Below are 24,784 nucleotides of genomic sequence, written 5' to 3'. Positions count from 1 at the left end.
CCTCCCTATATTTGTGCCTAAGAGTCTCCTCCTGAATGCCTCTTTGTTGCTCAGATGTGGCCCTCTCTCTCTGGCTAAGCCAACTTGAAAGGTGAAATCACTGCCCCCCCCCTACGTGGGATCAGACACCCAGGGGAGTGAATCTCCCTGGCAACGTGGAATATGACTCCCGGGGAGGAATGTAGACCCGGCATTGTGGGACGGAGAACATCTTCTTGACCAAAAGGGGGATGTGAAAGGAAATGAAATAAGCTTCAGTGGCAGAGAGATTCCAAAAGGAGCCGAGAGGTCACTCTGGTGGGCACTCTTACGCACAATTTAGACAACCCTTTTTAGGTTCTAAAGAATTGGGGTAGCTGGTGGTGGATACCTGAAACTATCAAACTACAACCCAGAACCCATGAATCTCGAAGACGGTTGTATAAAAATGTAGCTTATGAGGGGTGACAATGGGATTGGGAAAGCCATAAGGCCCACACTCCACTTTGTCTAGTTTATGGATGGATGAGTAGAAAAATAGGGGAAGGAAACAAACAGACAAAGGTACCCAGTGTTCTTTTTTACTTCAATTGCTCTTTTTCACTCTAATTATTATTCTTGTTATTTTTGTGTGTGTGCTAATGAAGGTGTCAGGGATTGATTTAGGTGATGAATGTACAACTATGTAATGGTACTGTAAACAATCGAAAGTACGATTTGTTTTGTATGACTGCGTGGTATGTGAATATATCTCAATAAAATGATTAAAAAAAAAAAAAAACAGAACTACACGACCATTCCTAAAACAAAAAAAAAAAAAAAAAAGCCAATCCACTTCTGGAATTTTGAATAATGGCAGCTCTAGCAAATCGGAGCAAACATTTATGTCCAAAATGAAATTGAGGCATGCTGGGATAAGAAGCCTGCACATGGAAAGATGTGTGTGGTGCTGAGTGGACCTGGAATTGTACCCTGGCTCCACCACTTATTGGCTCTGTGACCTTAGGAAATTGCTTAGTCTCTCTGAGCTTCAGTTTCCTTATTGGCAAAATAATGATTACAATAAAATGCACCTATGGAGTTGTGTTAAAAGAAAAGGCAGGCCAAAGTAGCTCTGTCAAGGCTAAGATCAGCTTTTCTTAGACTTTGGTGCATGCCTGAGAATCATCAGGGAACTTGTTAAAATGCACATTCCCATCCCCCCTGCCTCAGAGATTTGATTTAGCAGGCCTAAGGGAGGCTTCTGGGATCTGCATGCTTCACATGTTCCCCAGGTGATTCCAATGCAGAGTCACACTTTGAGAAAAATAGCTCTAGGTCAACAATGCTTGCTGTTTTTCAATAAGAAGCAAGACTGGGGTGAAAGTGGTCATTGCCTTTCTGTCAGGGATACTATGAGAAAATCCAAGCCTATTCTTCCTGTTTTAGTTTGCCAGAGTTACTATGACAAATACCACACAATGAGCTAGCTTAAACAACAGTAATTTGTTTACTCTGGGTTTTGAGGCTAGAAGTCTGAAATCAAACAATCAGCTAGGCTTGCTTTCTCCCAGAACATTGTAGCATTCTGTACTGGCTGCAGGCAATCCTTGGAGGCTCCTTGGCTTTCTCATCACATTGTGATGTCCTCTCCTTTCTGCCTGCTCTTCCAGTTTCCACCTTCTGGCTTCTGCCTGTGCCTTTCTCTTTATAAGGCTTCCAATTATCTGGATTAAGACCCATCCTGGTTCAGTTCACCACACTTTAACTGAAAAGAACATCTTCAAGAGATCCTAGTTACAGTGGGTTCACACACACAGGAATGGGGATTTTTCTGGGGTATATAACTCAATGTACTACACTTCCTATTGCATTACCATTACACCACGAACTTTTTTTCTTTTTTTTTTCAATTATTTTTATTGAGATTGTTCAGATACCATACAACTATCCAAAGATCCAAAGTGTACAATCAATCGCCCACGGCACCACCATACAGCTGTGCATCCATCAACACAATTATTTTCTTTTTCAATATTTAGAACATTTTCACTACTCCAGAAAAGAAATAAAGACAAAAAAAAAAAGGAGACTCAGAGCCTCTCATACCCCTAACCATGCCCCCCTCCATTATTGATTCATAGTATTGGTATAGTACATTTGTTACTGCTGATGAAAGAATGTTAAAATACTACTAACTGTAGTATATAGTTTGCAATAGGTATATATTTTTCCCTATATGCCTCTCTATTATTAACCTCTAGTTATAGTGACATACATTTGTTCTAGTTCATGAGAGATTTCTAATATTTGTATAGTTAATCATGGACATTGTCCACCACAAGATTCACTGTTTTATACATTCCCATCTTTTAACCTCCAACTTTCCTTCTGGTGACATGTGTGACTCTGAGCTTACCCTTCCCACCACCTTCACACACCTTTCAGCACTGTTAGTTATTCTCACAACATGCTACCATCACCCCTGTCCATTTCCAAATATTTAAGTTCACCCTAGTTGAACATTCTGCTCATAATAAGCAACCACTCCCCATTCTTTAGCCTCATTCTATATCCTGGTAACTTATATTTCATATCAATGAGTTTAGATATTATAAGTAGTTCATATCAGTGAGACCCTGCAATATTTGCCTTTACGTGTCTGTCTTATTTCACTCAATATAGTGCCCTCAAAATTTCTTCATCAACCAATTTCTTTTAAGATGGTTTTGTTCAAACACTATACATTCCATCCTAAGTAAACAATCACTAGTTCCCCGTATAGTCACGTATTTATGTATTGAGCACCATCGCCACTCTCTATATAAGGACATTTCTTCCACAAAGATGAAGGAAGAGTCAAAGAAGGCAGAGAGGCAAAAGAAAAAGGCAAGAGAAAGAGAGAAAAACAAACAAACAAACAAACAAAACTTGATAGCTAGAAGGTGACAAAAGGAAAGATAGCATTAACCTAAAGTAGAATAAAGAGTCAGACAACATCACCAATGCCAGGAGTCCCATACCCTTCCCCTATTCCCCACCCCCCCCCCGCCATATGCATTTAGCTTTTGTATATTGCTTTTGTTACATTAAAGGAAGCAAAATACAATGTTTCTGTTAATTCTACACTCTAGTTTGCATTGATTGTATTTCCCCCCAATCCCACCCTATTTTTAATACCTTGCAATGTTGACATTCATTTGTTCTACCTCATGTAAAAACATATTTGTATCTTTTATTACAATCGTTGAGCATCCTAGGTTTCCCTGAGTTGCACAGTCCCAGTCTTTATCATTTGTCTTTTGATCTCGTGTCCCACATGATCCCAGCCTTCCTCTTTCAACCATATTCACAGTCATCTTTGTTCAGTGTACTCACATTGCTGTGCTACTATCTCCCAAAATTGTTTTCCAAACCTCTCACTCCTGTCTTTTCCTTTCTGTCTGCAGTGCTTCCTTTAGTGTTTCCTGTAGAACAGGCTTCTTGTTCACAAACTCAGTCACTGTCTGTTTGTCAGAGAATATTTTAAGCATTCCCTCATATCTGAAGGATACTTTCGCTGGATATAGGATTCTTGGCTGGTGGTTTTTCTCTTTCAGTATCTTAAATATATCACCCCACTTCCTTCTTGCCTCCATGGTTTCTATTGAGAAATCCACACATAGTCTTATCAAGCTTCCTTTGTATGTGATAGATCGTTTCTCTCTTGCTGCTTTCAGGATTCTCTCTTTATCTTTGATGTTTGATAATCTGATTATTAAGTGTCTTGGCATAGGGCTATTCAGATCTATTCTATCTGGGGTACGCTGCGCTTCTTGGATCTGTAGTTTTATGTCTTTCATAAGAGATGGGAAATTTTCATTGATTATTTCCTCTATTATTGCTTCTGCCCCTTTTCCCTTCTCTTCTCCTTCTGGGACACCAATGATATGTAAATTCTTGCTTTTCATTTTGTCTTTAAGTTCCCGGAGAAATTGCTCATATTTTTCCATTCTTTTCCCTATCTGTTCTTTTGTGTGTAGGCTTTCAGGTGTTTTGTTCTCCAGTTCCTGAGTGTTTTCTTCTGCCTCTAGAGATCTGCTGTTGTATGTTTCCAGTGTGTCTTTCATCTCTTGTGTTGTGCCTTTCATTTCCATAGATTCTGCCAGTTGGTTTTTTGAACTTTCAATTTCTACCTCATGTATGTCCTGTGTTTTCATTATACGGTTCATCTCTTTGGCCATATCGTCCCTAAACTTTTTGAATTGACTTATTATTAGTCATTTCAATTCCTGCATCACAGTTGAAGTGCAAGTTTGTTCCTCTGACTGGGCCATAACCTCATTTTTCTTGGTGTAGGTTGTAGTTTTCTGTTGTCTAGGCATGGTTTCCTTGGTTACCCCAATCAGGCCTCCCCAGACCAGAATGGGCTAAGGTCCTAGAAGGAAGAAATATTCAGTATCTGATTTCCCTGAGGATGTGTCTTAGAAAATTGGTACACCCTCTGATGCCTGCAGTCACTGTGCTTTTCTGCTCAACAGGTGGCACCTGTTAGCCTATAATTCTTGACTGGTGTAAGTTCTGAATGAAAGGCAGGTAGTAGAGCTGGGCCCCACCCCTTTCCTCTTAGAGAAGATAGACGCCCTAGGGGGAGGTCATTAGCATTTCAGTGGTCTCTCTCTGCTTGTGCCACACCCCTGTCTGGGTCACAGAACTGGGAAATGAAAATGGCTGAGGCTTTCTCCACTGAGTCAAAAAGGGAACAGAGCTAGTCTGAGGCGACCCTTCAGCTCTCGAAGGTCAGCCGTCACCCAAAGCCTCTGTCTACTTGTTGGGGATTTGTACCTCGTAGTGAGCAGTTCACATTCGCTAATTAAAACCCCAGTTGGAGCTCAGCTGAGCTATATTCGCATTCTGGGAGAGAGCTTCTCTCTGGCACCAAGAGGCTTTGTAGCTTGAGCTGTGGGGGAGGGGTCTCCCGATTTGGATCCACATTTACTTACAGATTTTATGTTGTGATCTTGGGCATTCCTCCCAATTCAGGTTAGCGTATGATGAGTGGATGGTCATGTTTGCCCCCCTGCAGTTATTCCGGATTATTTACTAGTTGTTTCTGGGTTTTTTTAGTTGTTCCAGGGGGACTACTTAGCTTCCACTCCTCTCTATGCCACCATCTTAGATCCTCCTACACTAAGAACTTTTATTTCCTACACATCATCTAACAGAGAACACTGACTTTTTTTTAAATTCCGTTGCACCAGGGGGAGAAACCACAACAGAGAGAAGCAGGTGTGTGAAGGTGATGCACATTAAATACTGGCAAAGGTGCAAGTCAAGTTTAAGGCCATGGAGGCCATGGTGAAGGTCAAGGAGGGCATGGTGTGCTGTATATGTGTGCAGCGTGTACATGTGTGTGTGTCTGTGGGTTTGCATGTGTTTGGAGTCATCTGACCAATCATCAGAGTAGGTGTGCCTTGGCTCATATTCCAAAATGTGTGCCTTATAATACAGAGTCTACAATGCAAATGTATAATTGGAAATAAAGAAGGTATTCATTTCTATATGTGGAAATCCTTAGAAACCAAGTTAATAAAGTAGAAGTGGTGCGACTTGTGGGTAAGTGATACTGTTTGTTTTTTGCAATCACTTTCTTGCTAGGAAACCCTGGTATGATGCAAATGCACATTTAAATCTCCCATGAGTAAACTTTGCCATTGTCCATTCATACCTGTAGGCATAAGTACATATGTAAAGATCACCTTGAAGAACATGATTCTTATACACGTAATTCTGGTCAAATTACTTTGACGAAAGAGAATATTTCCCCACTCACTTCTCTTCCTTTGGCCACCACAATTTTTTTTCTGCTTTATATTCTTCACATGCTTCTTTAAAAAATTAGAGCAGTTGTAGGTTTACAAAAAAATCATGCAGAAAGTACAGAGATCCCATATACCCCCATCACACACAGTTTTCCCTCTTATTAACAGTTTGCATTAGTGCGGTACCTTTGTTACAATTGATAAGACAATATTATTACAATTATACTATTAACTATAGTTCATAGCTTACATTAGGGTTCACTGTATTGTACAGTCCTATGGCTTTTTAAAAAATTTTACTCTGGTAACTTATATACAACCTAAAATTTCTCATTTTAACCACATTTAAATATACATTTTAGTGGTGTTGATTATAGTAACAATGTTTTGCTACCATCTCCACCATCCGTTACCAAAACTTTCCTATCACCATTATTTTTAACCCTTCAGCACTCTGGGACACACCCAATTTCAATTCTGCATAATCTGTATGTGCACTGCAATTTTATCATTGGAGTGGGAGTGCCAATCCAATTTACAATATACACTTTACCAATGCATTCAGAGACTTTCTCCCTTTGGGTGTAAGATCCCTTGATCCTTCCACAAAAGTTTATGTGGAACAAAATGGGGGAGTGGGTCTCAGAAGCTGAAGAACAGCATCAATAGAAGCTGTAGGTAAAAAGTACTTGTTGAACACCTACACAGTGCCAATCACTTTTAGTCATAGATTCAAAGACCAGCATATTTTAATCATCTACTTCCTGTAAAAGAAATCCTTTTGATCTAAAGTACTTTCAAGACTGAAGTTAATGTCACAGCCAGGGCTACAAATAAATTGAAAGGCTGATTCATTCATTAATTCTTTGAATACTTATTGGGCCCCTACTGTGTTCCAGGCACTGATTTAGGTGCTGGAGATGCACTAATCATTCAACACTCAAGAATGGCATTTCACCAGTGACAAACCATGCTTCACCTAGTTCTGGGATGTCTATCTGCCAACCTAATTGTTGCCAGATCAAACTTATTTAGCTTAGCTTGAGCAATGGATTGCACTTTTGTCTGTTTTGTATTGGCCTGTCTATACTCATTTCTGTTTTGTAGTGCTTATATAGAGCTCCCCATTCACCTTCATTGATGACATGCCTAATGTTTATGTACTGGCCTTCAATTAGTAATTGTTTTTCTTTCTATAGGATTGAAGCCCATTTTCTCAAAACTAGCTCATGATACATTAAGGCAGTCTACCACATCTAAGTTAAGATAATACAAGGGGTCTGCTTGAACTTAGGGACTGAAATATAAAAATCAGTAAAACTACACCATGAAGTTGAGTAGATTGTGGTGAGAGCCAAAGGAAGTTAATGTGGAGAAAGATTTTGAAAAAAGACCATTCATTTAGGTTTCCAGACACATCCCCCATTCCCCCCCAAAAGAAAGTTCTAAATTTCAAATCAGTAAGAATGACCATATGTTAAGAAAAATTTGGCTCTTTCTCAAATGGATATTTTCCCAGACAGGTGATCTTAAATTACACTATTTAGCTTTAAAATGTTCTGGCAGCATGGAATGAAATATGTGTTCTCTCTTTGAAGAAGTATGGAGATGGTCCTTTGGTCAAAGTTCCTAGGAGTAGGGTAGAGAAAAAGTTCAGGCTGCTGGTAAAGCATGCTGTGAAGAGAATTTTAGACCTTGGTGTTGTCAAAAGCTACTCCATAAATCAGTAACTTATCCAATGTTAAAAGACAAGAAATTATTGTAAAATAGGGAAAGTTATTTTGTTTTCCATCTGAAAAGGCAACATTTCATCACCAGCCTTCATCAATTCCTTCTCTGGCATCTCAGAGCACCAAAGAACCCACCATGGTAGATAAGAATGGAGGTCCAGGCTTTGTTGGTGACATCCTTAGTAATAGTGTAAACTCATAGAGTATGAATTAAGAGCGTGCTAGTTACTGATATTTCCCTCTATTTAATACTCAGTACCCTGAAGTTTCAATGAGAAAACAAAATGCATTATTGTTTTGCAGCAGAAATTTAAAAAAAATTGAGACACTAAGAAACATGTTCAAATCTCACATCAATTCACTACCAAGGCTTGGAAAGCACTTGACTAATGAGTCTGTGTTTTCAGCAAAAGTGCTCTGACATAATCTTATTCATATTTGGAAAAATACACATATCTGCCAATAGGAGTTTGTAGTCTATACACTTCCAGAGTAAGAGAGAAGCTAGGTTACCTGAATGGAAAGACAGAAGGCAACTGGGGCCTTACATCTGCAAAAAGACTTGGTAAACATGGATAGAGAGCACAGTATATAATTATTCTAAACAAGAGATGGCCTAGGTAGACCTAGTAAGTTGTATATTGGAGGATGCCTACCTTTGCCCTTTTGCCCATGCTGTTACAACTGCAAGCAATTACCCCCAACAACTCCCCTGATTCATGTGTCCAAGGCTTACTCTTCCTTCAAATCCAGTGTCTTCCACAAAGTTCTCTTTAATTGCTCAGGTTTGGGGGCCACTCCATCCTCTCAAGTCTTGTAGATTTGACTTGTTGTCTGTATCTCATCTGATACCTTGCCTAGTGTTTTGTTGATAGCTATCTTCTTTCTTTACATGTCCTCTTTTGCAGCTGGATAAAACTCACTACCACCTCATGGAGTAACTGTAAAGGGGAGGCTATAATTGTTCACCTCCCCTGCCACCACCACACACACATGCCCTGCCTTATATCAAGCAAAACCTGTCTTCTGATAGTGCCCACCTATTGACCCCAAGTTCTACTTGGGGATTACACAGAGTGCAGAGGTGCAGCTTCTTTTCTATGGGATACTCCCTCATATGCCTGAGAACCACTGTCATGATTTCCTAGCTGATGTTCTCACTTTTCCAGCCAAACATCTGCAGTTTTTTGACTGTTTCTCACTTGTCATGATTTCCACACCTCTCACCTTCATCCTTGTGGCTTTCCACAGAACTTCCTAAAATTCCTTAAATGTGTCTCCACATGTAGTACCCAGAGTTCGGTTTGACATTCCAATTCACTCATTCATTTATTCAATAAATTCATTCATTTAACCAATATTTATTAAGTGCCTGCTCTTTGCCAGGCATTTTAATATGCATGGAAGATACATCAATAAGGGAGGGAGACATGGTTCCTGCCTACAAGGAACTTATGGATGTGGAGAGATAAACACACATTAAACTATAATTATGCAAGCAATTATTCAATAGCTGTATTGGTTTTCTATGCCACAAAACAGGTTACCAGGAACTTAGCAGCTTAAAACAACACTCACTCATTATCTCACAGTTTCTGAGGGTCAGGAGTCTAGGCATGGATTATCTGGGACCTGGGCTCAGGTTTTTCACAAGGCTGAAATTAAGGTGTTGACCAGGGCTGTAGTCTCACCTGAAAGCTTGACTGTGGAAGGTTCCACCTCCAAGCTCCCTTGGGTTGTTGACAGAAATCATTTCCTCACAGCCAGCCATAGGGTTCGTGGCAGCTTGCTTCTTCAAAGCCAGCAAAGTAGAGAGACTCTAGGAAAACAGGTGCTATCTTTGCCATGTACTATTCATTAGAAGGAAGTCCCAGGTCACACCCAATTTTAAGGGGAGAAGATGACACAGAGGTGTGATCACCAGGAGGTGCAACTCATGAGGGCCACCTTAGAGTTCTGCCAACCACCACAGCAAATCAAGATAGTGTTATGAATGAAAAGCTCAGAGTACTATGAAAGTGAATAACCTGTTCCAGGGAGAAGGGGGAGTCATTCATTTTTCAAATGTATAATTTGTCTCAGCCAGATCAAAAGCTTACAGGTAAGGACCATGTCTTACACATTTGGTTTTCCTTCAGGGCACCTAGCACAGAATTGCCCATGAATGTTTGAGAAATAATTGTTGATTTAACTTGATCCCAAATGGATCAAATATTCCTCCAGGTGTCATCAAGATTAAAGTCATCCAGTTGGCCCTCAAAGACTTTTGGCATTCATGGATTTAGCTTTGGTTTTGAGTGACCCTAATAATCTTGTGGGAGTACATGTTAGATGGCACAGACTACAGAATGACAGGTCCCTTCACTTAACCCAGCATCTGCCTCTGGGGTGACTTTGCTGTCCTCTGGGCTTTACCACAGGAAGCGATAATGCAAGTAAAGGTAAAATTACCCTCTCTGACAAATGCTAGCAAGGAGATAGATGGTCCAGCAAGTCCTGGCATAATCTCTGGGGTTAGGAAAGGCAGCCCTGAAGAGGTGACACTGAAGTTGGGACTGCGGAGCTAACCATTCAAACAAGGGCATTATCAAGTAATAAGAGGGGAAAGAGCTCCAAAAATAGGGAAATAGGAAAACAACAGGTGTGAAGGCCAGCAATGGGAAGAACTCTGGTACATACAGAGCCTGTGTGGCCAAAGTGCAAGACAATGAGAAGTAAGCAGGGACCTGATGATGTATGGTCAAGTTTGGGACAGCCACCTCTGTTTCCTCCACACCTTCAGCAATTTGCAAGGTCCACTCAAGTTTTCCCCTTGTGATGGCGCTTGCACTGAAAATTAGAAATCATGGGAATTAACAAAGAATCAGAATGAAAAGCTTCCAGGGTATTAAAATCACCCATCAAGCAGCCTAGCCCATGGAAAACAATTCTAATCTGCCTTTGTGGGGGCGTTGAGGCATGTTTTAAGTCAGCAAATATATTAGAAGATGCCAAAGGACCTAATGGAGTAGAGAGTCCTAGGAGCATCATTAGAAAACTGTACACAAAATGCATTCCACAGGAGGCAACATAGGAAGGACAGCATCATTATACAGCCCTTCTGGTGCTTATGGGAATTCAAACTCCTTGCATATTGTAATGTAGTATAATAAGACTCTTGTGAACTCAAGTTCAGAGGCTGATGCTTGATACTGTTACCAATTATCACAACATTATAAGTATCTGAGAAGGTTGTCCTCTCTGGCTGGGCTCAGAACAGTGAGAGAAGAAGAGGACAGTCTCCCAGTCAGCTTGAGCAGCTGACTCAACTCTGATGATAGATGTCAAGCCCTCACATTTGAAGCTCCCTGAATAGAATATTGGCTGGTGTTTTGTTAACTCAAAAAAATTAGGAAAGCAAGAATCTCATGTAACTCCAGTGCAACACAGATATGTAAGCAAGATCTTAGGAGTCTCTATTGTGTGACTGTCCAGACATTGGAATAGGCTATCAAATGTTATAGAATTTCCCACTCCTGGTGAGCAATAATCTATCATGGAGACTTTAGGCAGCGCCCTTGAAAGAATATGCTGGGTTCTATGACCTTGTTGAAATGTCCTCCAGTTCTGGGATCATACAAAAATCAGTATATTTCAGGGAAGCTATACATTCAGGGGGACAACATTCAAACAAGGTGTCACTGCCATTATACCAGGATTTTTAAAAAAGACTTTGAAAATAGCATGAAGCAATGACCAAATGAGATGAAGACTTAAAACTGATTGATCCCTTCAGCTTCAGACCCAAAGGTGACAGACTTCAGATCCAAAGATCAAAAGGGACAGATACTGGCTAGCAGCCAAATTAAGAAACCAAGGGCAATGGTATTCACTTAATGAGAGGTCACATAATCCAATCTCCTAACCAGAGCTAGTGTGAGCAGAGAAGAGCCCAGGGAGATCATAAAACATGTTAACACTGGAATAAATAATTGGAAAATTCCTAGGACCCTCTAGGGTCCAACTTCAAGGTTATGTCCAAGGAGAATCAGCATTCTCCATCTACATTCTGCACTTCCTGAAACAGATAAGTGGAGAGTGAAAGGCAACTGAATCCCAAGTTAGAACAGAAAAGATAAGAAACAAGGCAGGTTACTGTTGACAATAAAGGTATTGCAATACATTAAGACAAAGGGGAACTGGAGGGCTTCATGATAGACTCACCAGGAAAATGACAGTCTTTCAGTTTATAATTCAACATCTTCATTCTGATTGCATCCACTCAACCCAACACAGGAAAGTACACTGGGATTAATTATGAGGGTGTTTTGTTAGTAATGACATAAATTTAAAAAAAAAAATGAATGACTCTGGCCATGGTCAGAAGCAATGGTCATCATTTCCATCAGTTTCTTGTATTAAAATGTAAATGAAGTAGTTTTTCTACAGCATTGAAAGGAGAGGATTTTCCAGAATGGAGTAAGTTCAATTCACTATGGACTGATCACTTTGAGGCAGGGGTGGGAGGTAGGTAGGCAGTAATTCCTTCCTGGGGGCAACCGTTCCCCAATAGAGAAACCTTCTTTCTTCTCTTCGGTTCTCATGGTTCCAATTGTTTCTTCCAGTGCTTCCCCACAGCAGCAGCGATGTACTGTGTATCTATTCAGGACTAAGAGGTGAAAAGACTTGCTTGGAGTCACACAGCTTGTGAATGCCAAGGCTTGGAATTAAATGTATCTCTGACTTCAGTGCCAATGCCTTTGCCATTGAAGGCCATCTCCTGAAATGGGTAGAAATGTGTGAGCACATGTGCATGCAAGTGCTCACGTGCACGTGTGTGTACATGCAAACACACACATGCACATCTCATACAGGATTGCTTTGGTACCAAAACCGAAGTTCACTGGTTAGCTAACAAGAAAAGATGTCAAAGTCAGCAGACCCTTTTTGAGATATTCAAGAAGAAAAATGTAGAAAGAATGACATTTAAGAGCAAAAGTGGTACCTTGGAGAGGAAGCTCTATGTAAGTGATGGGAATAGTCATGGTAACATCAGCAACTTGTAGGGGAAGCCTTGTTCTTTTTCTCTGAATTTCCAAGTGTTCTAGGACAGTGACTCCCTGAGTAGTGTCCATAAGGATCCTCCAGGGGACCAAAGTTAGTCCACACTGTACATGCACAAAGGTAAAAAGCAACTTGTGATAGGTCATCCATTACATTGGGTGCCATAATGGAATAGGGGGTCTAGTCTCATCTCAGAGTCCATTGTTTTTCTGCTGACTAAACAAGGCCATCTTCTACAAAAATTCAAGAAGAGTGAGAACAGCAAGAACAAGGGTAATGGACAAAGTACACAGCCTCATAAAATAAGAAAAGAGTAGGAAGAGTGTTTTCTTGAAAATGGGAAAGATGAACCCACAGAAGAGATGAGCAGAAGGAGGTATACCTCTAGGGAAAGACGGCTGTGAGTGCCATCTCTGACATGATCAGACTCCCCGGAGTCAAGGGCTGGGAGGGTGAAGGGAAGAGATCATCTGCTCCACCCTCAAAACATCTGTTAGAAAAGAAAACTGATGGCATGTGTCATGTCAGGGGGATCTTGTGAAAGAAACTGCTGAGCCGTACATGATCTGAGCTAATGGAGAAGTCCCCAAGGTTTGGAGACCTAGATTCTAATCCCAATTCAACTACCAATTTACTATGGAACACTGGGAAACTGCTTAACCCTATTCTGTCTCAAGTTCTCCATTGGCAACAGGTGATAAAATAAACACTCTCGAGGGGACTCCAAAATCTCACTCTTGTATTCTTGGTAGGTGCACTATTACTAATAAAGTCCTAAGCTTGCTCCTCCCTTTCCAGTTCAAAGGTGTCCCTTCATTTCAGCCCAAAGAAGAGAAAGCTAAATTATTCTTTTCTTCTTTGTTGACCCTCAGAGAAAATAGCAACAAATCCATCTCCTCTCCAAAGCAAGAATTTAAGGATCTAAAAGAAATTCACAAACATAATCAGATTGCCCATTTACCTTTACATTGGGAAGAACAATCTCCATTTTGAATATCCATTTTCACATAGTGAATATTCCCTAATAAAATAGAGATAGATTCCATGCTGCAAGTCATAGAATATAACAGTGTTCTGATTTTTCTAGCCCTAATCCCCTTGGAAAGAGTAATGAATGGACCATCATCTCCCCCTGGTTTCTTCATGTTAACAGGCTCTGCTCTACTGAGATTGGATGTACATTCTTTTTAAATAGGCTCTTTATAAAGTGAAAGTCAAATGAACTGACTAAACACATATTTGGTATTTTCCATTACAGGCAGCCAACCCTAAAGGAGCTGGTCTTATGAAAGGCAATTGTCATTTCTAGAACAAAGAGAGAAATTAAAGGTATCTTAATTTGCTTCAAATCTTGCCTCTGTTTGACCACAAACATCACACTTGTCAGTGTGAAATCAGTGGATCATTTTTCTATGAATGTTTATTTACTGTGAGAAACAAGCACTATTCCTAAAAAGGAATAAACGCTCACCCAATTGCGGAAAAGAAAAGAATTTATTCACAGTCTTGCAAGAACGGACGCCCAACCAAAATGTGGGGGTTGGCGCGCAGAACAATAGATTCAGCAGTATTTATCCCCTAAACCTAACCGCAAGTCCCTCCCCTGTTTCTCCATTGGCTGGATATTCCAGAGGTTACATTCTGTTTGACAAGCCTAACTAGCCCGCCCAAATTTGAAACATGCAGCCCACCCAAATTGGAAACATTTGAAATACGTTTCCTGCACAGATTTGCAACATTAGGAACTGTTGGAACAAATCCCCACCCCTGACTATAATGGTTATGCCCAGGCCTCTCTAGAGCCAGTCCAGGCTAGTTTGGTAACAAGTTATGAGGCTATTTTGAGAACCTCTATTCCGAGGCTCCACCCTGCAAGGATAGTAAATAGTGGGCGGATAAGCAGGGGGACTGACTATGGATAGTGGGCGGATAAGCAGGGGGACTGACTGTGGATTACAGTTTGTCTTTTTAACCTTCTACCAATTCCTTAACTGCCCCACCCTGCTAGGCACACCTGTCCTGTGTGAAAGCTAAACTTAATCTCATTCTCACATTCACCAAATGTGGCAGAATGTCGGGGACAGGGAGAGTATCTGTTGAGGAGGACCCAGGCTTTTGGTTGGTTTTGCTTTGTTGTAACTGGAAAACCAGATCAGGGAGGTCCCCCTGTGGAGTATTTCTCAAGTTGAGAGCTCACTGTCCAAATTCCCAACCTTAAATTCATCCCATTGAATAAACCATTGCTCTCTTCAGCTGACACATTTTAAAATGCAAATACCCCTGAGAGGAATGATACATTAAACTAAGATCATTTTACTGTGGATTCCTCTACTGGATGGCTTTGTCACTCAAGTAAGGCCTGAGGTTGTGTGATTTGAATGCATTTGACTTATACCTGAGTCTAAGCAGGGACTGAAAGGGAGAAGATGAATTTAGGAAATGGACTGTGAGAAAGCCCAGAAGTAGCTTCACTTGTTTGTCATTTTGCTTGAAGTCGACCTTGAGAAACTTGATAAGGTGGTAGGAATGTTGGGAGTTATGATGGAAGAAAGTGGGAAACCAAAGAGGGAGTTTGATGCCAAATTCGCTTGCATTACATAGGATTAGATAGCCTGAGTGTTCTTCACAAGTAGCACTGTCCAGTAGAAGCCCAATGTGAGTCACATATTCATTTGAAATTTTCTAGGAGCCACATTTTAAAAAAAGTAAACAGAAACAAGAAAAATTAATTTTAATATTATATTTTGTTTAAAATAATATACCCAAATTATTATCATTTCATCATGTAATCAATATGAATGATATTAAGCAGACAATTTAATTTCCTCTTTCATACCGGGTCATGGAAATCTAATGTGCACTTTACACTTCCAGCACATCGCAATTCAGACGATAAATAGCCATTAGAAAGATGATCCATATTTCAACCTCATAACATTTGGAGTTGACAAAATAGATTTGCACATCCAAGTTGTTCCAACTCTGCTTAGAAGTCTAGCTGTAGCTGAATCAAGTATCAGCTTTTTAAAAATTTTTTTATCTTGTATGTTTTTCACTAATACATTGAAAAAATTTATAGAAATTATCTCTTAAGGATATGCATATTATTTCCAACTGGGTTAACTCAGGTTTTTCAAGAGAATATTTGTGAGCATTTACACAAAACAATGATTTGCTGCCTTTTCATGAGCTATAACTTTAATTTACAAATCATCAAACTTTTTTAGAAATAATTTCCACTACAGATTCATAATCAGCATCATCCTTCAATGACTGTACAAGATCATCTAGTAGGTACTCTCCCTGCATAAAAGTTTCAAGATCATGCAATGACTTGTTTATTCTGTGATCTGTGATCTGGTTCTGTTGGAAATTATATGTTCTTATTTTCTCTGTTTGGCTTTTAGTTCCAATATGAATCTTTCTAGCATTGTATCTTTTACTTGTTTCTTCTTCTGGGTGCATGCTGTAAAGTTTTGCATGTATCTTTTTCACAGCCACTTCTGTTTTTCAGTTGAAATCTCTCTTGTTGAAATTCAAAGACAACAGTTGGCAGATGAACTATCCAGACTGCACTATCCTTGGTGTTTACATGCTGCCCACCAGCTCCACTGGCTCACTTAGTATCAATTCTCAAATCTATAGGATTAATCACCAGATTAATTTCAGTAGGTTGGGGTAATATTGCCACAGTCATGGTGCTAATATGGATAGAGCCTTGCTTCTGCATCTTTGGCATTCTTTGTACACTGGCATTCTTTGCACGCCTCCTTCAAATTTCATATACATATAGGCTTCTGAATCCTCAATGCTGGCAGAAGCATGTCCAAGGCCACCTCCAAGATCAAGTCATTTTCATTTGTTTCTTCTGAGGGAACCAAAAGTAAAATAATCTGCTGCTTCAACTGAGTTATTTCTATTTGAAACAAAGTTATTTCATTTTCTGCAAGTTTCCTTAAGTCTTCATTCTCATCAGGCAGCAAAGGCTCTGTCTCCCACAGCTCCTGCTCCTTCTCACCCAGCAGTTTGGCCAACACTACTAGCTTGGGCCCCCTGACCCGCAGTGGTGTTGCAGACCCTGCCTGGTGCTCATGGAAGGTTCTCAGGGGCCCACGGGCAAACAGCCCCTCCAGGGGTGGGCTTCCATAGCTGACAGAATACAGGGCCAGGCCAGGAGCCCTGCAGGCCCAAAGATGTCAGGCAGTGCCAAGTATCAGCTTTAACATTTAAATCAATCAAAATTAATTAAAATTTAAAATGCAGTCCCTCAGTCGAACAATCCACATTTCAGGTGCTCAAAGGCCACAATGGCACCTGTATTGGACAGTGCAGCTCTAGGGTGTGAGAAATGAGGGGCCAAAGCCACTGGGTGTGAGTCTCAGGTTCACAGTGAGTATTTCTCGGTGCATTTTGCTTTTCTCAGAAGCATAGACTATAATTTGTATGCCTGGACAATACTATTGCACAGTCATTCCCCACTAGCCACAGGGCAGCCCCATCAGAGAATAGCATGGATCCCTATAAAATCTGTCCTTCTGCTTGTGAAAAAGACTGCAACGAGCTCCTTAAGGGCAGGACCTAGAACACACTCATCCCATAGTGCCTTGCCCAGAGCGTGGCCCAAAGTAAGGACTCTGTCAATTCTTATGGATTGAAAGGACTGCTCTCCTGACAACTGAGCAATAGACACCTTGTCACGTGCTCTCTGATGTGAGCTTCATTCACTCTGGGCATCACCTAAGAAACCAGTCAACAGACTGAGTGCCTGACTACTGTCTGTGATAGACACACATGGCCAGCTCACTGCCTATCCCCACTTCCCAATAAATGTGCCTACTGGATATTTCTGAAGTTTAGTTAGCCTGTTACAATGTAAATTTTCTTATCAGGAGTGTGAGGCTATACAAGTCTCTTAAAGTGAATGAGTCAAACCTTAAGCAAGCGTATAGGCACTAAGCACTTTAAGAAAGGAGGGAGGAGAAAGGCCCCACCAAAGGAGGATAAAGGAAGAATACAGATAGGGACTATGGTGGTTTGAAACTGTAGGTACCCCAGAAAAACACGTTCTTAAAGTTAACTCATTCCTGTGTGTGTGGGCCGTTGTAAGAAGGACCTTTTAATGAGGCTATTTCAATTAAGGTGTGACCCACCTCATTCAGAATGGGTCTTAATCCTCTTACTGGCATCTTTTATAAGATAATGAAATTCAGACAAGAGAGAGAAAGCCATGGAAGCAAGAAGCTGAAATCAACGAAACCTGGAAGAGAAGGGAGAGACCAGCAGACACCATGTGCCTTGCCGTGTGACAGAAGAGCCAAGGATCACCAGCAGATGGTATTCAGGAAGAAAGCATCACCTTGATGATGCCTTGATTTGGACATTTTCCCAGACTCTAACTGTAAGCAAATAAATTCCCATTCTTCAAGTGGAACCATTTCATGGTATATTGCTTTCAGCAGCCTAGAAAACTAAAACAGGGACAAAGAGGCAAAAAACCAACAGTGCCTCTCATATCATTTGGCTCTCAGCTGGCACCGATGGCATATAATACCTCTTGTGTATCCTATAAAATACTGAATGCTTCCAATGGGGGGTTAGGGGAGGTCGTTTAGAGTAAAAACAAAAAGAATTATACCCACTTGGGTGGCTATATAAAAAATAGGAAAATAACAAGTGTTGGAGGGAAATTGGAGAATTGGAACACTCAGACATTACCAATGGGAATGTAAAATGGTATGGCCACGGTGGAAGATAGTTTGGTGGTTCCTCAATAAGGTAAACATAGAACTACCATCTAGGTATATACCCAAAAGAATTGAAAACAGGTATTGAAACAGACACTTGTACACCAATGTTTATAGGAGCATTATTCTCAAGAGTCAAAAGGTGGAAATGACCCAAATCTCTATCAATGGATGAATGGATAAACAGAACTTTGTATATCCACACAACTGAATGTCTTTGAGTCATAAAAAGGAATGAAGTACTGATACATGCTACAACACAGATGGACCTCATAAACATTAGGCTAAGTAAAAGAAACCAGACATGAAAGGTCACATATTGTATGATTCCATTTATATAAAATTTCTGGAATAGACAAAACCATAGGGGCAGAAAGCAGATCTGTGGTTGTCAGGGGCTGGACGGGGATGGGGAGCAGGGCATGGGAATGAGTGCTTAATTCATATGGGGTTTCCCCTTATGAAAATATTCTGGAACTATAGAGTGGTAATGCACAACACTGTGAATGTACTAAAAGCCACTGAATTGTATGTTCACTTGAAAATGGTTTAAATGGTAAATTTTATGTATATGTATTTTACCACAAGATTTTTAAATGTGAAAAAGTAATTCTAAGGGATGACATTTATTTTTGGCCAAAATGAGATGGAATTTTAATAAAAAGGAGGTTGAACAAATTCTTCTTTCCTTTCTTCTAGGATTTTCTTCCCTTTCACCTATTTTTCTAAAAGGTATAAGGCTTGTATGTATTCTTACAATTCCTTTGTTTGTTCTTAGAAGACTTTGTTCCCATTTTTATTTAATGCAAGTGAGCCGAGCAGTAAGTCACATTTTCAACAAACTTTCATTTTAACAATGCCTGCCTACCATGCGCCAACAACCATGAACTTGATACACATTTTCTCGTGTAACATAGGAGATTTTAAAATTAGAAACCCTAACAATATTGCTAAAGACTGATTTTTCAAAGGAGAAAAGTGATTTGGAAATGCCTGAGGTAACTGTGAAAGAGCAACAAACTGAGTCTAATTTGGAAACTTGTATGTTCATCTTGCCAGATGCATCCATCCACCACAACAATGAATCCTTACTGAGTCCCTACTATGTGATAGCAAAGTGATCTAATCAAGTCTTCCTGAAGTCAGTTGTGAGGGGATAAAAGTCATGCAGTCATTGAAGCAAACATAAATAATAATCTACAGATGGGAAGGATTAAACAGAAGGGTGTGTTTTAAACCACTGGGGGTATGGGATTAGAGACAGACAAGATTGTTCCATCCATTTCTATACAGTTTATTTTTAATATCTCTTCCCTTCTATAAAATACACTGAAGTCCCACTGTTTCACCCTCTTTGGGGTCAGGGCCATGGAACTGTTTGGTAATAGCTAGTCCATGATTCACCACAGTGTTTCTGGCACTGGCAGTAACTGAATACTGCTGGACCTGATGCCAAACTCCACGTTCTGTACTGTATAGAGAGGGTCACATGATGGTGGGGCCCATATGTCATGTTCTGCTTTCAAACCTTCTACTTTTCTATTATTGTGTAATACAACTTCCAGACAAGAAAAAAAGAATGAATTAACTCAAATCCCCTCAACAGCTACTGGTGCCCAGGAGTTTGAGGTAGATGTTAAGAGGATACGGCACAAGAAGGATTTTTTTTTTTTTAGAGTTCCACACAGATGTATCACTGAGACCTGAAATAAGAAAATGCTGAGAAAAACAGCAACTGCAACTTCTAGGTTGGCAAAGAGAACAAAAATTACATAAAAGAAACAAGTGAACCACACCCCAAACCTGACAGTTTCTGCTCAGTGATAGAAGCTTCTGATAAGTGTCTGTGCTCATGCTTTTTGGCATGGTTATTTATCATTCATAAGTTCAAATATGAAAACAAGACAATAAGTCAAATATAAAGCAAAGATGGTAAGCAGTTGCTGGAAGACTGAACAAGAGGAAAGGTGAATTATAAAGGGCTGGAAAGAGCAAGGGCTGATCTCCTCGCCCTCTTTCTTCACACAGGCTGAGTGGAGTCACTAACATTTGCCATTTCAGTTTATTGGTTAACCTCTGTCATACACCCTTACTTCAGATACATTCACCCATATGTAAAATTGTCAGTCCCAAATAATAGGTTCAAAATGTGTAAGATTAAAATGATAAAATATTATCTTGCTGCAAGGGCACTCTAGGGTATATAAAAGGGCATCCATATCCATTGTCTCATTTGGTATTAAACACTGATAGTTTGAAACTTTTTCATTATGCATCTCTCTGATATGTGTATGGTCACACTAAAATTTTCTAGGTAAATGCGTTCTGTATTTTATGAATGCTTCACTGTCAGTAAATTAACTTTGGCAGTAGCCTTAAAATGCCAATCCTTACAAGAAAGGCAAAATTAAAACAAACAAGCCAAAAATACCTCCCATTAAAAGCTCTGTTGGAGGCCATGAAAATCTTTGTTAATGATATATGAAATGGACTTGGTATTCAACAGCAACAATGGGCCGAGTGGCTCAGTATACTGTCCTAAGTTTAGGTAGAGCCTCCTTTGGGATAAAAAAAAATGATGGAACTTGTGTTTGGAGGACCTGATCTTCATGCCAATGTTTAGCATCTACATACTTCTTAAAATATGAAATCTTCACCTCTGTGAGCAGCCTACCTGACTAACCCCTGACTGGGACGGTAAGTCAGTCTAATGGCACCTGTACAAACAGAAATATGGTTGTGATCCTGTGCTGAATAGGGCTCTTCTAACATGCAAGTAATGTTATAGACATGCCCTTTCTTTCAGTCAAACAAGTAACTAAGGACTTAGAGGAAACAGCCCACAAGGGATTTTTTGCAACAGGGGCGGGGAGGCGTTCTTTCTCCTGCTGTGATAGAGGAGAAGGTAGAGGGAGAGGGATTTTTTCAATAAATACACTATTTATAAGAAACTCTGAATGCTCTAATAAAATGGAAGAGAGAAGCACATTTATCAGGAGAGAAAAGATTTATTCACCCATTAAAGCACTCTTGTTACCTCTGTTTTCGTTTGAGATATTTGTATCTGAATACCTCTGCATTCCGGCTTCTCCTCTTACTGGATTGTGAAGTGAAGTTTCTACCCTGCACTCATGAGGATGCTGTCAGCTAAATGATCAATCATGCTATCGCCAGTTTCGCATTGAGACTTCACGGTAGGGTGAAATCAGAGAACAAAATGGCTGAGGGGGATGAATTTGTTTAAATATAGCTAGTTTGGGAAGCTGGCAAAATGGTAAGAAAAATGATGGAAAACATAGGATGTGTAAATGCATCTATCTTTAAGGCAGATCCATTTCAAAGCTTTCCACAGCATGAAAGTCATTGTGTGATGCATATGAGTGTTTAGACTAGCAAAATACTGTAATCGGGTTACGACGAAATGCCAATACTTCAGCCTACCAACTGTGAGCACTGATTTGTATCTACTGCATGTATCTAAACTACATGAATACATCGAAGGCTACTTATGAAATGAAGCTTGATTTTATATTTAAACCAGAAAAATGCTTTTAGAAAACCCAACCACCACAAATCCCAAGCAAAAGAAATAAGGGCGATCAGAATGAAGCCTGTAATATTTTCTACCAGATGATGTGACAGCCTATTCTGCATGTGTGGAGTCCCATATGCAATGCAGGGGCCCAGAGAGAGAAGGAGCCCTGTGTTGTAAACACTGCGACAGTGGTTCGCAAGCAAGATATGCAAGGAGAAAGCAGGCAAGCCCGGGTTCTGATTCAGAATTGAACCTCTTCCGTTTAACCTTGGCAAGCACGCAATGCCTACTTCTTTTAATATTGATATTACATTTAAATACAAGTTTTGAATGGCAGCTCTCTAAAGATTCGACTGATGGAAATGATCTACTCTTACAAGGGCAGATCATGCTTGCTTAAAAAGCAATCATTTTAACTCTGCTTTTGTAATACATTCATGATACAAACAATCCTTTATGCAAAGGCTGCTATTAAGTCTAATCTTATAGTGCTCTCTACTGGCGATAAATTATGTGTAACCTCATTAGATATCTATAGGCTGGATTTTAGGCTCAGAAACATTCAAGCCCAGTGTGACACCTCCCAGTTCAGGGCACTGCGCCTGCACCATGAAGCCCTGCAGCGCGAGCATCAGGGAGAGAGGGGCCCCGGGTTCAGAATAGGCGTGTTTAGGCACGTTGGCTGCAAGGCAGGTCAAATAGAGAACATTCAACAAGGAATCCAGAATTGACTTTGGTCCACGATAGCCTTGTGACTCTGAATAAGTCATTTCACCTTTTGAACGTTAGTTTTCTCATCAGTAAAACAGGAATGATGATTCTCACCCTGCCTCTTTCACTGGGCTATTGTAGTAAATGAGATATTAGATAACACAGTACTTTGTAGAAATTATATTCTTGTTGTTGTTGCTAAAGAAACTCTATTTTCTCTAGATCAGTAAGCCTTAAACCTTTCTAGTTTTGTAGCTGTTGGATTCTTTTTACTAACATAATATTACATGGAACTTAATATATAGATCTGTTGAAAGTAGGATCTTATTAGCAGAAGTTTTTGTATAAGTTCAAACATATAACCATTTACTTATTATCAAGTCAATTAACGAGAAGAACAAAACTGTCTTGATATACATGAAGTTTTGATATCTGGGGTCACGACTGCACTGATATCTGCCTCAATATCTAATTGATTTCTGGACTTCCTTTGGTTGCCTAATAGCAGAAAAAGTATAATAGATATAGATAAGTATCTGTAAATGATCTGATAAGAATTTTTTGAAGTATTGCCTTGAAATCTCAGACTATTCTTCAACTAAAGATGATCCAGTAACTTGTAGACAAAATGATAATAATAATAACAATAATAATGATGATGATGATGATGATAACTACTGCACCACTATTCCCTATGTGCCAGGCATTCTTCTAAAGAGTTTATGCATATCAACTAATTTAATTCTCATAACAACCTGATGAAGTAGTTGTTTCTAAAGTCACCATTTTTCACAGAGAAGGAAACTGAGGCAAAAGGAGATTAAGAAACTTGTCCAAGGTGACACAGCTAGTAAGTGGCAGAGCTGGGATTCAAACCAGAGGCACCAACAACATCTAACTACTGCTAGAAATCCTCAACTGGAGCATGCTAAATTCGGAGCTCAGCAAAGAATGCGGTTCTCAACCAGTTTAAATCTTCCCTAGTTAGCAAAATTACCTTCTTAATATATCTTGTTCCAACAACATCACATTAAAAAATATATGAGATACCACGATGCCCATCTGTTAGTCCCTGGAGATTTCAAAAGGGCTAAATTTATTTTGTTTTCCATGAAGACTCTAACTTGAAGTTTTAATTTCATTGCTAACACTATAACCATAGCCCTAATAGCATTATACACATGTGTTGCCAGATGAGGCTCCCTTTGCTTATTAAAAGTCAGACAAAGGTATTCCAAACTGAACTCTGATGTTATGATGTTATCATAGTGGGCTGCACTCACATGCTGTTGTTCTTAGGATACAACTGCCTATGTTCCTCAAGTACAGTGCATACCTGAGCCTCACCTGACACAGAAGGGAGCCCAGCACACCAAAGCAATGACCTCACATGTCCAGGGACATGTGTTGGCTTGAAATTTTAGCTCCTCGTAATATTAATTTTAGCTCCTCAATCAACAATATATACAAAAGTCCAAATCTATGCATAGATATGGCAGGAGTTTCATTTCAAGGTCTACACACAAAAAAATGTTCCACAGACAGTAGAAGGGAGCCCTGAGTTGTCTCTCTACCCTTCCTGCTTGAACCTCCCCTCCCAAGCCTAGGCAGACCCCAAAGAATCCAACATGGCCATTTGGGAAGGTAGGTCCCCCCTCTTTCTGCTGAGTATTTAGAAAATTTATTTAAGTTCCACTGTAAGATTTTGGCAATTATTTGCAACAAGTTACTAATCTGTGGTATGTATCGTTTGGTTTCCTCGTCAGGTTAATACATCTGGTATATTTACAAATATAATGACCCAGAAAAATAGAGAAATGATAGGGAAATGTATTATCTGATAATTAAATAATTCATCATTAAGCCTCCCTACTCCTTTATCTCTCCACCCTACCCTACTCCCCAGTCTGAACATTTCTGAAGTATGACAACTTAGAAATCCCTTAAATTCTAAATTTTGGTTAACATAAAACCAATAGGTTTCCTACCTGTAGCATTTGATTAGTTTTAAATATGTAACAGGTATAATTAAAATATACACCCTATTTTTGCATATTTGTGACAATTGTTTATGAGCACTGCAGTAACTAAAGTTTGTAAAATCTTTAGGAAGGATTGATGTTAATTGGTGTTCCTAATGCCATCACCAAATCAGAGCCAGAACTAGGAAGAGCAGTTATTGGAACTAATGATTAGTTGTTTAAGAAAAATAGAGGAATATGTGTCTAGGTTATGTATTGCTAAAACACACTTAGATTACTA

General features: G+C 39.7%; 1 pseudogene; it reads right to left on the bottom strand.

Moving 5' to 3' along the window:
- Positions 1-15,745: 15,745 nt before the first annotated feature.
- On the bottom strand, positions 15,746-21,439 carry LOC119522514 (annotated as a pseudogene).
- Positions 21,440-24,784: the final 3,345 nt, after the last annotated feature.

Source organism: Choloepus didactylus, chromosome X (genome assembly GCF_015220235.1).
Source record: "Choloepus didactylus isolate mChoDid1 chromosome X, mChoDid1.pri, whole genome shotgun sequence".
NCBI lineage: Eukaryota > Metazoa > Chordata > Mammalia > Pilosa > Megalonychidae > Choloepus > Choloepus didactylus.
Note: the sequence above shows the minus strand (reverse complement) of the source record. Positions and strands in the feature narration are given on the sequence as shown.